The sequence below is a fragment of the Apis dorsata genome, unplaced genomic scaffold (assembly GCF_000469605.1).
Source record: "Apis dorsata unplaced genomic scaffold, Apis dorsata 1.3 scaffold_631, whole genome shotgun sequence".
NCBI lineage: Eukaryota > Metazoa > Arthropoda > Insecta > Hymenoptera > Apidae > Apis > Apis dorsata.
Window position 1 is genome coordinate 1,094,173 of NW_006263826.1, and position 13,769 is coordinate 1,107,941.

The window sequence follows — 13,769 nt, forward strand, 5'->3', positions numbered from 1 at the left end:
TTCTTTTTTTTTCTTCTTCTTCTAAATCACTCACTTTTTATTCTCTCTTTCTCTGTCTTTCTTTCTTTGCGTCTCAGTCATTGCTTCGAGAAAGGAACAAGCGACAAGAAGGCTGTGGAAAACAATTGTGAAGAAATTAATTAGGAAACGTGAACGCGTGGCGACAATTAGTGCACACGATTTCTCTGTTAACAGACCGATTTTTCAGTATTGTTTCGATCTCGGTTCACTCTGTCCTGGTAACCTTATCGCGCTCAAAGAATTCACCGTGCTCAAAGGCCAATCGCCCACTAACATGTATAATGATTATATATATCTGAATAAAAGTGTTTCAGAAGTTAGTGAATAAAATTTAATTGGAAATTTTTGAGATGATTTTTCCTTTGCAAAAATTTTAGAGCGGATTTTTTAGAGCAGAAAGATTAACTAATTCAACTAATGTAACTTAACCTAACCTAACCTAATCTAAAACAACTCGATGTTATTGATTGAAATTATAATTCATAGATAAAGAATTTTAATTATTTAATTATTTTTCGTGATAGGATAATCAGAAGATTTGTATAATATTTAACAATAAATATTACAAAGCTCACAAAATTGATAAAGAATAATAACGAGATACGAATGTTCACTCATTTCTCGACCACCTACAAGTTTTATTTGATTTATATTGATTAGAAAATTGAAATTCTTACTTCTTGCTGCTCAAAATAAGAAAAAAAAGTATCGTGTAACAACTAATATAATCGTGATTATATTATCGCGATTTTCTGCACGAAAATCTAAACTCTTAAGATATCTAAGAATTTTCGATGGTACTAAATTTGAATACTTTTGACTTTAAACGAAGAGAGATTACAAGAAACGACTGATGCAAAACACTATTATTAAATTAGTTGCAATGGTAAGATTAAAAGATATGAAAATCCACTTACTTGTAATTGTATACATATATATTTTTTTTTTCTATTTTTACTACTTTATCCTTATTATTATAGCGAAGCCAATTCAAAATGTTTCAACATTCTTATTCGACGTTTGCTGCATCTACAAATAAACCTGGACAAGAAGCTATGAAATCATTGTTTCTCTAAGTATCGGATAAAAAATCGAACGAGACAAATGGAACTCGCGTTAGGTGATCAAGTGACAGAGGCGAACAGACGGCAAACATCCACTTCCGTTCTTCTTTCTCCTTTCATTCTCGTCACGATTCCCTGGGGCCAGAAATAGCGGCTTTGGGGAAAATTCGTGTCAAGCCGAGGGATGATCGCGTCCGCACCCCAACCACAAGCAATCATTTTCCACCCCCTCTTCCTTTTCAACCCCTGTTTTTTGTTAAGCCATCTCTTTTAAGGATCAAAAATAAAGTAACGAAATTTTTTTTCTTATAATTTTTAATGACAAAGAAACGTTATCTACTGCCTATAGTACTATCTATAATATTTAAAGTGTTAATATTAAATTTATATTATTAGAGTTTAATTATTTGGAAATTAATGCATTTTCTTCATTGTAAAGGAAAATTGAATTTCTTTGACCAATTTAATAAATAAAATCATTTAATTATTTTGAGATAAAGATAGTTCCAATAATTTTAATCTCTTGACAATATTTATAATACTATATAATATGTAATAATATACACATTATTTTATAATGATATTTTATAATAATTATATTATTTAATATTAAGTGGATATTATTAAAATATTGAAAGAGATTAATACAATTATTTGTAAATTTATGTTACTTTCTATAATATAAAGAAAAATTGAATTTCATTAACCAATTTGATATATAAAATCATTTAATTTTTTTGAGATAATTATAATCCACTTAACATGTATCAATAAATGTATCATGGAAAAGTATAACAGAAATATGCATAATATAATAAGATTAACATAATAATACACGTATAATAATGTTTGAGCATGATGTAATAATAAAGACTAGAAATTTATACCGCTTTTAAGTGCACATTTTCAATGATGAATTGCAACAAAAGAGAGAAATCAAATCAAATTTCAAATAAAAAATTATTATTATCATTAATTTCATCCATTAGAGATTTTTATAAGATAAAATTAATACTATTACATTGATCTAATCGTTATCTCATACAACATTTTGTTTTTTAGGTGGTTTCCAATCCTTGTTACGGTGGATAAAAGTAATTTCGCGGGCATGAACGTTCCCTTTCGACTTTTAAATAACGTGACAAGCATTGGCGCCGCTTTGCATCCGCGGACCACGATGAAATTGGAAAAGTTTCCCCGCGATTCTTCCCCTTCGAGTGAAGTTTTATCGAGAGTTCAAGTTGGAGGCAATTTTTTTTTTTTTTTACTCTTTTTGATAAAAAATTTAAAGAAGAAAGGGATTTATAAATAAGGAATATACTTTATTATATACTATATATACTATATATTTATAAAGGAATATACTTTAAAATTGGAAGAAATTAATAATAAAATAACGTTATTATTATATATTGGATATCTTTTCAGATTCATTGGTTGAAAGATAAAGAGACAATGTGAATGTATATCAAATTTGTATCTTTTCAAAGAAGAATTGAAAAATTTATAAATAAAGACCAGTTTTGAGACCAAATTGGAATGGAATTGAATCTAAATTTTGGATCAAATGAAACAATACTTTTTGTGGTAATCATTTGAATTTTTAATCAAATTTATTTATTGAAAATATTAACAAAAGAATGAAAGTGGAGAAATACTCATCATTATAAAAGAATTTAGAGAGAAGTAAATAATGATCTGTAAATAAGAAAGTTGAAAATAAAAATTGGAATGAACAATTCCAAATTGAACAATTCTGAAAATGTTAAAAGATATATAAATATAAATTCTATAAATAAAAGACACCTCAAAATATAAAATAAGAGGATTGAAATATTGAATTTTCAATTAAGATGAAAATGTAGCAAAGGAATGAATGAATAATTCTCTTTCTCTCTCTACTTAGGGAAGAAACTTCACAAAAATTTTATCATCAATAGATTTCAATACAAAATCCAATTCTTAAATTGAAACTTCTCATATCTCTCTCTTCATATCCTCTTCTTCTCCAATTTCTCAATAATTCTATAAATGGCAACGTTGTTGACCAACAACAAAAGCACTCTTAACTTAAATAATTACACGATCGATCTTTGTTGTAGTGGAGTAATGTAAGGTCGTAGAAAGAGGTAAAATACACGATGATTTGAAGGAAACAAAGGGAATGGTCTGTGGCAAAGGGGGTAGAGGGGATTAAGACTGTCGAAAAATTGAATACAAAGTAATTAACCGTACTGAAAATAGGATGATATATGTATTCCAAGAAAGTGAGAAAGGGGGGGAGGGGCAGATTGGGAAGTGGGACGTTCTAAAAATGGAATGTCTAAAAATAGACAATACTTAAAAGTGGAATAATAAAAGTCGCTCGAGGGAGGGAGGAAGGGATCCTCCTCCTCCTCCTCCTTCCACGGTAACTGGAAGGAAATTGAGGACGGGCAAGAGTATATACAAGAGAGGTGGAAGAAAGAGTGAAAATTATCACCCCTTCTTTCTCTTGGACAAAGAAGGAAGGAGGAAGGAAGAGAGGATATCTTGGAAATAGTCAACATATTGGTATGTGTATTGTCAGTTAGACAGTGAAAATTGGATGGAATTTTATGGATAAGTTCCATCAAGTAACAGAAACTTTGCAATCCTTTAAAAAATACTTTAAAAGATATTTTGCTCCTGTAAAACCATGCCTTAAAAATCTCTTAAAAATAACTTCCTAAAAGACATTTTATAATTTCCTTAACAATACTCCTAAAATCCATGTCCTTTGCAATGTTTTAAAAGATACTTTGTAAACCATTAAAAAATACTTTGCAATCCTCTAAAAGATACTTTACAATTTCTTTAAAATACAGAACGAGAATTATTGAAACAGAGAAGTTACAAAGATAGGACAAGTTATTCGAGTAAATTTAAAAAATTGTGCAATGTATTATTGGCAAGAGTAAAGTTTGGAATTCAATTTACTTGTATAGATCTGATGGTACGTTTCGTTTCTCTTAATATCGTTGAATTTATTCAAAAGTGCCAGCTATCCATCATTTACCCTATCTTAAATTTCGAGCCAGATTCTATTTTGCCGGAAATACACTAGCTTTATTGCCTCGAAAAGTTACCAAACATTGAACAAAAGTTTCTAGATAGACCACCGTGTTATTTGTACAGGAAAAACTTTCGTGTAACTTGGTTAAAACCTTTTCCAGTTCTCATTGTGCAATTAGAAATGAATATCCATGGATTATTCGTCTTATTATTCAATTTTTTTCTTTTGTTATTTTTTTAATATGCACTTGATTATAATCGTAATCGTAGCGTGGAAAACGTGTATTATATTACCGATCGATGATAAAGTTAACATTCATTTTCAATCGGTAATATGAAAAAAGCTTTTATGCGATATTCTGCGTACAATAGAAATTCCATTTTATAATGCTTTCACGTAACCAAGCTATTACTCATGTAATAGTATGATCCATCTAACTATGATTTTTTGTTCGATTAATAAAAGTTTAAAAAGATTTCACGAAAAATTATCTCTAAAATGCATAATATCGAATATTAAAAATAATTTTGCAAACATAAATATAGTAATTCTTTCTAATAATTAATTATTTACTTATTTCAACGTACATTTCTAATCACATCATATAATAAAAATGTTCATATAAGTCATCATCCGAGCATCGTATAAAATTTTATTTTCAATATAAATAGAGAGTTTCGCTGTACATAGAGAAGAGAGAAAAGATATATAGAAATCGAAACAATTGTCCTCTCTCGTCGAGCATCAACCAGTCCAGTAATATTTTTTTCCCCCTTCCTTTTTGATTTTAATTAGGAAGATACGAGGCTCGAAGATAGGTACAAAGAGGAAGCTTGGATTGAAACGAAGCTATCGACCTCTTCCACGTGCTCTAAATTAATTTACGTAAGGTGGAGGGAAAATATTACTTAACCTTGAAACGTCCTTGACACTCTCGCCCTCCAAATAAATAATTTTCTGGCACGCAATGCTCGCATTGGAGCATTTTTTCTCTCTCTCTCTTTCTCTCATTTTCTTACATTTTAACAACGACTTTACCGGTTTTAAACGATAACGATATTTTTCGTTCTATTATTTTCAAAATTATCGTTAATTATTTTTAATCGTTTTGTTACGAGTTTTACCAACGAAAAAAGAATCGTGGATTAAAAATTATCGATTTATACGTACGTTTACGATTGGACAGGGTTCCTATCTATTACAATTTTACTATTTTAAGCTGCAAATTGAGGAAGGAAAACGTCAGACACCTACACGCTAACCTTTACGCTTTCGAATCAGTGCCACGTAAATTTCCAAGAAGATTTAGTCTATTGTTAATTTTTTTAAAGTCTGACAAATTATTCCTCTCGTTATTTTACTCTGAAGGGAATATTTCGTGGAAAAATGTTATTTTAAGTTTAAATAATAATTACAATAAATATAATTAATATTCCTTATCGAATTATGACAAGAATTAATCGATGATTCCTCAGAGTGATTTCGAGTGAAACAGAGAAAAATACTGGCCAATCACAGCGCGCGTATCGCGTCGCGGCGTTGGATAGGACGTAGGAGACAAGTCACGTGCGCCGTGATTGGTCAGTGTTTTTCTTCAATAACTCGTGAACGAAGGCGAAACGAAAATTTTCGCAAAGGGAAAATTTGCTTGAAATCGCGTCAGGAATTACCTTCTCAAACCTTGTCGACCTCGCATGAAACACCTTGTACGTAAAATCATCGAGGCAGGAGGAGGAGAAGAGGATAAGTACATGAAGGTAGTCGTTTGTCGGAGGAAGAATAATGCGTTCCATTCTCTCTGCACGGATAGCAGTTTGTCAGTGTCGCCCCGGTGCTTCGTTGGAAATAACATCCGGTCACGTTTCGCCTTTAAAAAAAAAACGAGAGAAAATCTGTCGATGCAGAGATCGATCTCGTCCATGTATATATGTATATATACAAATTCTTCGATAAAAAAAATCTGATTTATAATATTTATCTCAAATTTTTTGTATTATTCGACGACGATTATTATCATGGACCAAATTATACTTTGCATCGAAGAACGGAAGCGGCACGTTCTCCAGGGACACGTGGACGTTGGGGTTGTTACACGAATCAGACATCGTTTGTTAATTGATCTATTATGTAACGGCATTTCGCAACGCGTTTAATTGGAGAAATTGGTGGCGCAGAGGGCAAATCCGATCGGGGACCGGCGTTAATTGGAAATTCGAGCGTGCTCGTAAATAATGTTAATAAATCGTTAATACAATACAAGAAGATATCCAAGAGGCGAAAGGAACAAATCCTTCTGTTCGTTTCCCAATTTCGTCTTCCAATTTTTTTTTTTTTTTCAATTCCTCTTCTTACGTTCGAATAACTTGATAATTTTCAATTTTCGATTCCATCTTCTGTTTCGACAAGGTATGGGATATTCGAATCTTATTGTGAAAATTTTCATTGAATTTTCATCAACCGAGGCGTTGTTTAATTCGATCGAAAAATCCTGTTACTTGGCATGCTTTCACAATGGCCGACAAATAATTTATTCCGTTCTAATATATAGGTTAATGATTTATCTTCTTTTCTTCCTCTCTTTCTCTTTTTCTAGGTTTTTTTTTTCAACCTGGATCCCTTTCTCGCTTCTGCAAATTTCCTCCTTTTTAAGACTTCTCAGTAGTTTTTTTATCGAAACTACTTGAGCAGATCAGGATTCTTTCTCGATATGGCAACATTATCCTCTTTTCTTCGTGATCATCTCTGCTTTTAACTCTTTCGCCTGTAAAATATTTTACCATTGTTATCATTCAATTGTTTTTATTTTTTTTTTTTTTTCTAATATTTTATCTTCTCTCTCTTTCTCTTTTTAAATTAATATACGTAATATATTATAAGAAGAGAAGAATAATTTAATAATTTCGATCAATATTATTTGAAATTTTCACTCTGCTACAGGTTAACATCAATAATTTTCTCGCCGAGTCGTCCGACAGGCCGATAAACATTTGCCCTCGATCAGATTTCGTATCGAAGCGACATCCAGTTGAACGGCTGGCATCGACATCCACGTCCAGAGGTTAACAACCCTCGAGAACTACAGATATCTATGTGGAATCGTGGATGGAAATTCGGTATTCTCTTCGAAAATCGATGAAACCGAAACAGACTATATCGATAATATCATATTTCAATTTTTAATTTTGTTTCTCTAACGGATAAAGAAGTATTCGTGTAAGAGAATTTCGTAATGAACGTTAGAAACACTGATAACGCGACACTAACGCCACGCGACCATTAAACTACTAGCAGTTAATGTATTAAATTTATCTAGTTATTTATTTCGAATATTAAAATTACAGTAAAATCTTTATACTCGTCGTATCATTTATTACGATGAGAAAATACTTCGACATTTATCAAAAAATCTAATATTCGTTGCCAAAAGTTTCTTACTTGTCTTAAATTTCTTTCCGGCGCTATAGTTTTCCAATAAAAATTAAATTTCCGCTTAAAATTTTTATCGATTCAATTCGAAGCTGAAAATTTTTTATTGATCATTCATTTTTTTCCTTTATTATTATTCTTTTCTATTGAAAAAATTAATTCATTTCAAATCAAATATTCCGTTCTTCGAAACGAATTAATGACGATAATACATAGTATTATTCCATGTATTGCATTTTTTTTAAAAACACAAAGAAATTTTTTTTAAAACTTAATTAATTCTTCTTCTGAAAATCGTTAATATATAAAAACCACACGTGCAAAGATACAATAATTTCGATTAAAATATAACGCGACACGTAGGAACACGAGACACGGTAGAAAAAGTGAAGAAACTCGAGAAAACACGGGGAGGGATTCACGGGACACCGTGTGTCTCGGTTATTCATATTTTATTCGGTCTCGACCCGGTCGGGTCGTGGGCCGCTCTGGGTTCTCTGGCACTCGGGGCGGTCGGTATATTTCTAAAAATAGTGGTGCATCGAATAACGAGCCGGCCGCGCGCCGCGAACAGTTGAAGTTTGCATTGTGAACGCGTACAGTCCTGTATACTGTACTGCTCTACTCCCATGTAACCGAAGATTTGACCCAATGACCCAACGAACGGAGCCGAAACTAGGCGGAAACAGCCGATCTCCTGTTTCGCCCGCCTCTCACTCTATCTCTTGCGCATTCATTGGTGATCGCTCTCTCTCTCTTTCTCTCTCTATCTTTCTCTCTCACTTCTCTGCACCGTTTTACACTCGTATCTTTCTTCCGTTCACCTTAGTAAGTACTTCGACCGTGTTCATTTTTCCGACAAACTGGTCAATAACCACTCTATAAATTTTGCTTAGTTCGCACGAGGCCTTGAACATCGATTATCAGGGTCATATGTGATTGTTATGAAAGTTGGAAAATTGCATAAAAGTTTATAGTAATTGTATGTGTCTGCTGCTTATCGTTTCGATAAAGTATGGAATAAAAAAAATTTCTTGATATTGAAATGAAGAATCAATTCCGCTATTTATTGTAGGAAATGTTACATGTTTAATTTATTGTTCCAATATCGAAATATTCCTTGACGTACTATGAAAAGTATGATATTCTATTTCAAATTTTGGTACTCTTTTCGAATTCTGATTCAATCTGGGATTAAAAATCTATTTTACTACTCTCCAATTTATATCCCGATTTTCGAACAATTATATTCGTGGAATTCTCTAATCTTTGTATACGAATATTCCTTATTCTAGTCTTTAGAGTTCGAATATTTCACGAATACATTAAGATATTTTGTATATTAAATGTTTGTACGGCTAGATCCACTTTGATGCATAAGGTAACAAGGCTGGTTAAGCTTTGCTACTGTTGCCATTAATGTTACTATTGTTACCGCTGCGTGCACTGTCTATTCAATCGACTGGTCTGTCCTTGCCTATAGATGTCATCGATTAAACAGTTAACAATTGCGACCGCGAAAAAAATATGCGTCTACCTACTTTGTATGGGATACCTCCGGTAGTGAACGATGTTTCAAGGTTATCGATGAAGATCCTTCCGCCAGTGCCGTTCTTAAAGGGTGCAATAACTGCCTCTAAATTCGTATAATTTTTTTTCTTCAAATTATTGAATTTTGAATATAATAAAAAATGATAAAAATTTGTTTTTTAAATTAATATTAAAAAAAAAAGATTTCAATTTAATCCTGCATTCAATCACGAAATAAATTTTTCAAATTGTTTTTACAATCAAATGAATTTTTAAACATTTTTTGAGATACGAAAATATTTGTATTTTTCTATTTTGCCACATTGTTATAAAAATATATTTGAAAAAAATGAACTGAAAAAAAAAGGACTGTGAAAATAGAGATTTCATTCTTTAAAATCAGATTGATTATTGGACAATTTTTTTTTTACAGTTATAACATTAAGTTTAAAACATCAATTTTTTACTTATACTCTTCTGTATGTATATTTATTAAAATGAAAGTTAGCCTTATCTTTAATGAAAACGGCGAAATATCTCGTTAAACCATTTTTTAATCGAAAAATGGTTCGAAAAATCGATCCGAGTCGATGGAATACGATCTTCACCACGCCTAGAAGAACTGGGAGGAACAAAAATTTACATTGATCGACGTGCGAACCGTGTATATATTGCGATCGATATCATGTGCCAGTATAATAAGAATGGCGAGTGGGTGTGTTGTGGAAAGTGCATTAAGAGAGCAGCATCAACTGACATTGATACTAACGTGATTGACAAGATATTATTAACGAGAAACGAAATGAAAATAATTTTCTATAATATGATCTTTTTAAATTATATATATTTTAACAAAACTATTGAAATTATACTATGTTCAATTATCCTAGTTATTATTATTCCAAGAACTTAATTTCTTGTATTTTGAAAATTATTTCAAAATTAGAAAATTAAAAATTATTGGAACAGTTTTATTTATAAATAATTTAATTGTTCTATATTAAAAATTCAATTCTTTTAAAAATTTATAAAAAATTTATAAAAAAGAAATTAAGAAATTATTAGGTTAGGTTAAATTATCGATATTTAACAATAATATTAAAACACTATGTTCTATTTGCATAAATAATCCAATTCTTCTATATAAGAATTTCTTATACTTTGAAAATTATTTAATAATTAATATTAGAAAATATTAGAATAATATTAGAAAATTATTAGCTTTTATTATTATTTAGAATATCAAAATAAAAACAAAAATTGTGAAAATTGAAGAAAAACTTTGAACGATAGTTTCAACAATTCTGAAAATATTAAGCTGGATCTATTTATCTTCATAATTAAATCGAAAAAAGGATGAAAAACTTTGAAACAATATTTTCTAGAATGCTAACCGCACGAATTTCTTGTTTCTCAAAGAAACAATCGAACAAAGAAGAATACACATCGTCCGGCGCGAAAATTTCTTTAATAAACGAAAGAAAAAAAAGAGAGAGAGAGAGAGAAAAGAACCTTGTATTTTTATCGGCATGAAAATCAGCGTGGCAAACATTTGACCGGGGAAACGAATAGTTTTTATCGAAAACTTCAACATTCTCTAGTCTAACAAATAACCGTTGCGAGGAAACAGGACTCCGTTGCCCCCTTTACTGTTGTAACGAATTCAGTTTCTCCATTTGAGTTGAAAATGTAAATTCTCGTGCAGAGGCGGCTCTTCAATTTTTTCGTAACATGTATAAAGTTTCCTACGATTTCCACGAGCCCCAAAGGCTCGATATTATTGCCCCAATGTTCCGATCAATTTTTCACATAGCCGCGTATTCCTTTCTCTCTCTTCCGTCTTCTCGAATTATTAAGCGCTCCGTGATGCAACAACTGTACAAACACTCGCGTATGGACGGTAGCTTCTCGCAAGAGAAGGAGGAGGAAAAGGTAAGTTACAGCGAGATACGGACACGTTCGCACTCATGGTAATTTTCCGCTATTTTTGCACGAGCCTCTCCTCTTCCGTTCTTTCACTTTCTTTTTTACTCTCTTTATTTCCGGTTCCACGCGCTTTAAATCGTACGTTACGGATCTCGTGTGGACAAGAATAAAAATGAAGAAAATCTAGAATGTTTATATACACGTGAATTGATTCTAGAGTTCAAAAAAGACAAAAGAATAATTTCTTTAGTATAGAAGAATATCGATTGAGTTTTATTTATTGAGTTCCAAGAAGCAATTTAAATTTCAAATATTTTCAAATATTATAATGCAACAATATTTTTGTATAAATATCTGTATATCTAGTTATAACTTAATAAATAAGTTTTTTTACATTTTTGTTTCGTAATATATTGATATATTAAGATACATATATTAACTTGTAGATCAATCATTTTTCTCGGCATAATTTTTATATATACATAGTATATAGAACACAATCGGTTAAGAGGTTAATCGTCAATTGAAAAAGAAATTGTCGACAGATTCCAAAAATACCTGCAAGTTTATCGAGCCGATAAAGCATTATGTACTTCTATTGAAAATTTCCTGCATCCCTCACAAAGAGATGAAAAGACTGAATACGCGCGGCATCCGCCTTCGCGAAAGGTCACCAATGCTGCGTTTCGATCGTATCCCTGAAAAATCACTAACCATCCTCCGCACAAATTCTATATAACATCATATAACGATCGTATCATCAATTTCTGCGTTCTCCATAAGTACGATAATAAAGATAACGCAATATCGTCACAATATCATCGCAATATTGTGTGTGCTAGAAAGAAAAACTCATCACGATTCTTCTTATATTTTGATACAAGAATAATGTTATTGGAAATTTATGATGCCCGTGAGCAGCTGTTCTTTTAAACCAGAGGAGACGAAAGAATTTCGAGACGAAACGTAAGTTAAAATTTTTAACAATGGAAAATAAAAAACGCTTTTACCTTGCAAATATCAAGGAGACGAGGAAAGAATAATCGAAATCATAAAGAATGTATTTTCGAGCGAAAGAAGATTTTTGAAAATCACGTGTTCATATGAATTCTTTCGATAACGAATATATTTCGTTTCGATCGATCATCGTAGAATCATCCTCGCACTAAAAAAATAAATTTAAACACTAATAAATGAAGATCCTGAAGCTTCGAAAAAGAGAAAAATACACGTATTATCGAATAACCATTCAATTTAAAAACACACGTTGGCGTGTATGAAATATTCGGAACGAGTCGGAGAAATTCGGGTGAGATCGGAAAAGATCGTACGAAGACGAACGAAATTGAGCGAAACCGAACGAAGTGTATCTTGCATAAAGACGAATCTGATTTCGGATCCTTTCGACAATAGTCGAATATAATCGATTTTAATAGTTAGATTGCGAATTCTTGAATCAATCGCGTCTTATGATACGTGACTTATATATCTTTCATTTATTTAGAAGAAGAGTATTCAGAAGTACTGTGGCTAATAGATTTAGAGGAAGGAGAAATTAATATCCCTGATCACTAAGGTGTCTTTACAATCGCTTAACGCAATTATGAAAGTTCGTTGAAAATTCTTGTCCTCCTCGACAGTTTATTAATTCATTCTCGCTTTAACAAGCTCTCGCCACTTATTCGCCTCATTCTACGACGTTAATCACGCCTCGATGATAATTAACACGAGCATCGAACGATCAATCTTTCAGGTATCCCTTTGTTCGATGTGTTCTTTTCTTGATAATCGAATCTTTTTAATAAGTGATTTGTTAATTTATATCATTTTTGCGAGAAAAAATCATTTCTTATATGATATTTCTAAAAATCATAGAAATTAATTCGAATAAAATTTATTGTTTAAAGATCGTTCAATTTTGAGAAATAAAAATGAATTTTTTTCAAGCCTTCCTAACCAAACTTTTCTACAGTATAAAAGAAAACTATCTGAAATATCCTTGCAAGTTTTCAACAAGTATCAATTTCAATTTATTTGGAAAAATCTTTTAATCCTTTATTATATTTTTAACCAAAATTGAACATCAATTAATTATCCTAAGTTTCTTTGGATCTTAAATTCTCACTTTTAGCAATTTTTTCATCGCGCAAATTTTTCATTGAAACTAATTAAAAAGTTACGAGGGAATTCCAATGATCCGTAACGATAAATAACAAAGTTCCAACCATTTTATAAATATCGAATATTGGACCAAATTTAAAGTATGGTTTCTGTGCGTCTAAAATTAAAAAAAAAAGAGGTAAATATATCCAGATACCAAATACCTTTGTTAGTTGAATTCAAACATTTAGAAAATTGATAAAATGATTATAAAATTATACATAAGAAATTAGTTATGATATGAAAAAGAGAAATCGAGAAGATCAAAAAGATAAAAAGATTTCGAGAAAGAAAAGAGATCTTGGAATCTCAATCGTGTTTAATTCTGGTGTTGAAAATTAACGTCGTACGAGAAATTTCCTTTCAACGATCGAACCGGATCGTTCTTCGATGAAATATCCGGGCAATTAATTGGTCTCGACTCATTCAGTAACCCTGATTTTCCTTCGATGCGGATTAACCCACCCTACATTTTTTTTTTTATTAAATCTAATGATTCAAAAAAACTTTGAAGAAAGAAGTCGTATATGTATCAATTATTTTTATTAGTATTTAGCAAAGGAAATTATTACGCACATATATATATATATATATATATATATATATAT

The 13,769-nt window shown here is 31.1% G+C and overlaps 1 protein-coding gene and 1 long non-coding RNA gene across 9 annotated transcripts in view; both read right to left on the minus strand.

The window, feature by feature from the left end:
* The window catches only part of LOC102675244 (potassium voltage-gated channel protein eag), a 61,865-nt gene that overhangs the window by 42,110 nt on the left and 5,986 nt on the right, over positions 1-13,769 (minus strand). The gene's annotated exons all lie outside the window — the stretch shown is intronic.
* LOC116186342 lies at positions 11-310 on the minus strand. Its single transcript, XR_004151316.1, has 2 exons — positions 198-310; positions 11-112 (listed from the first exon to the last, which is right to left on the minus strand). It is a non-coding gene; the product is annotated as an uncharacterized LOC116186342 (long non-coding RNA).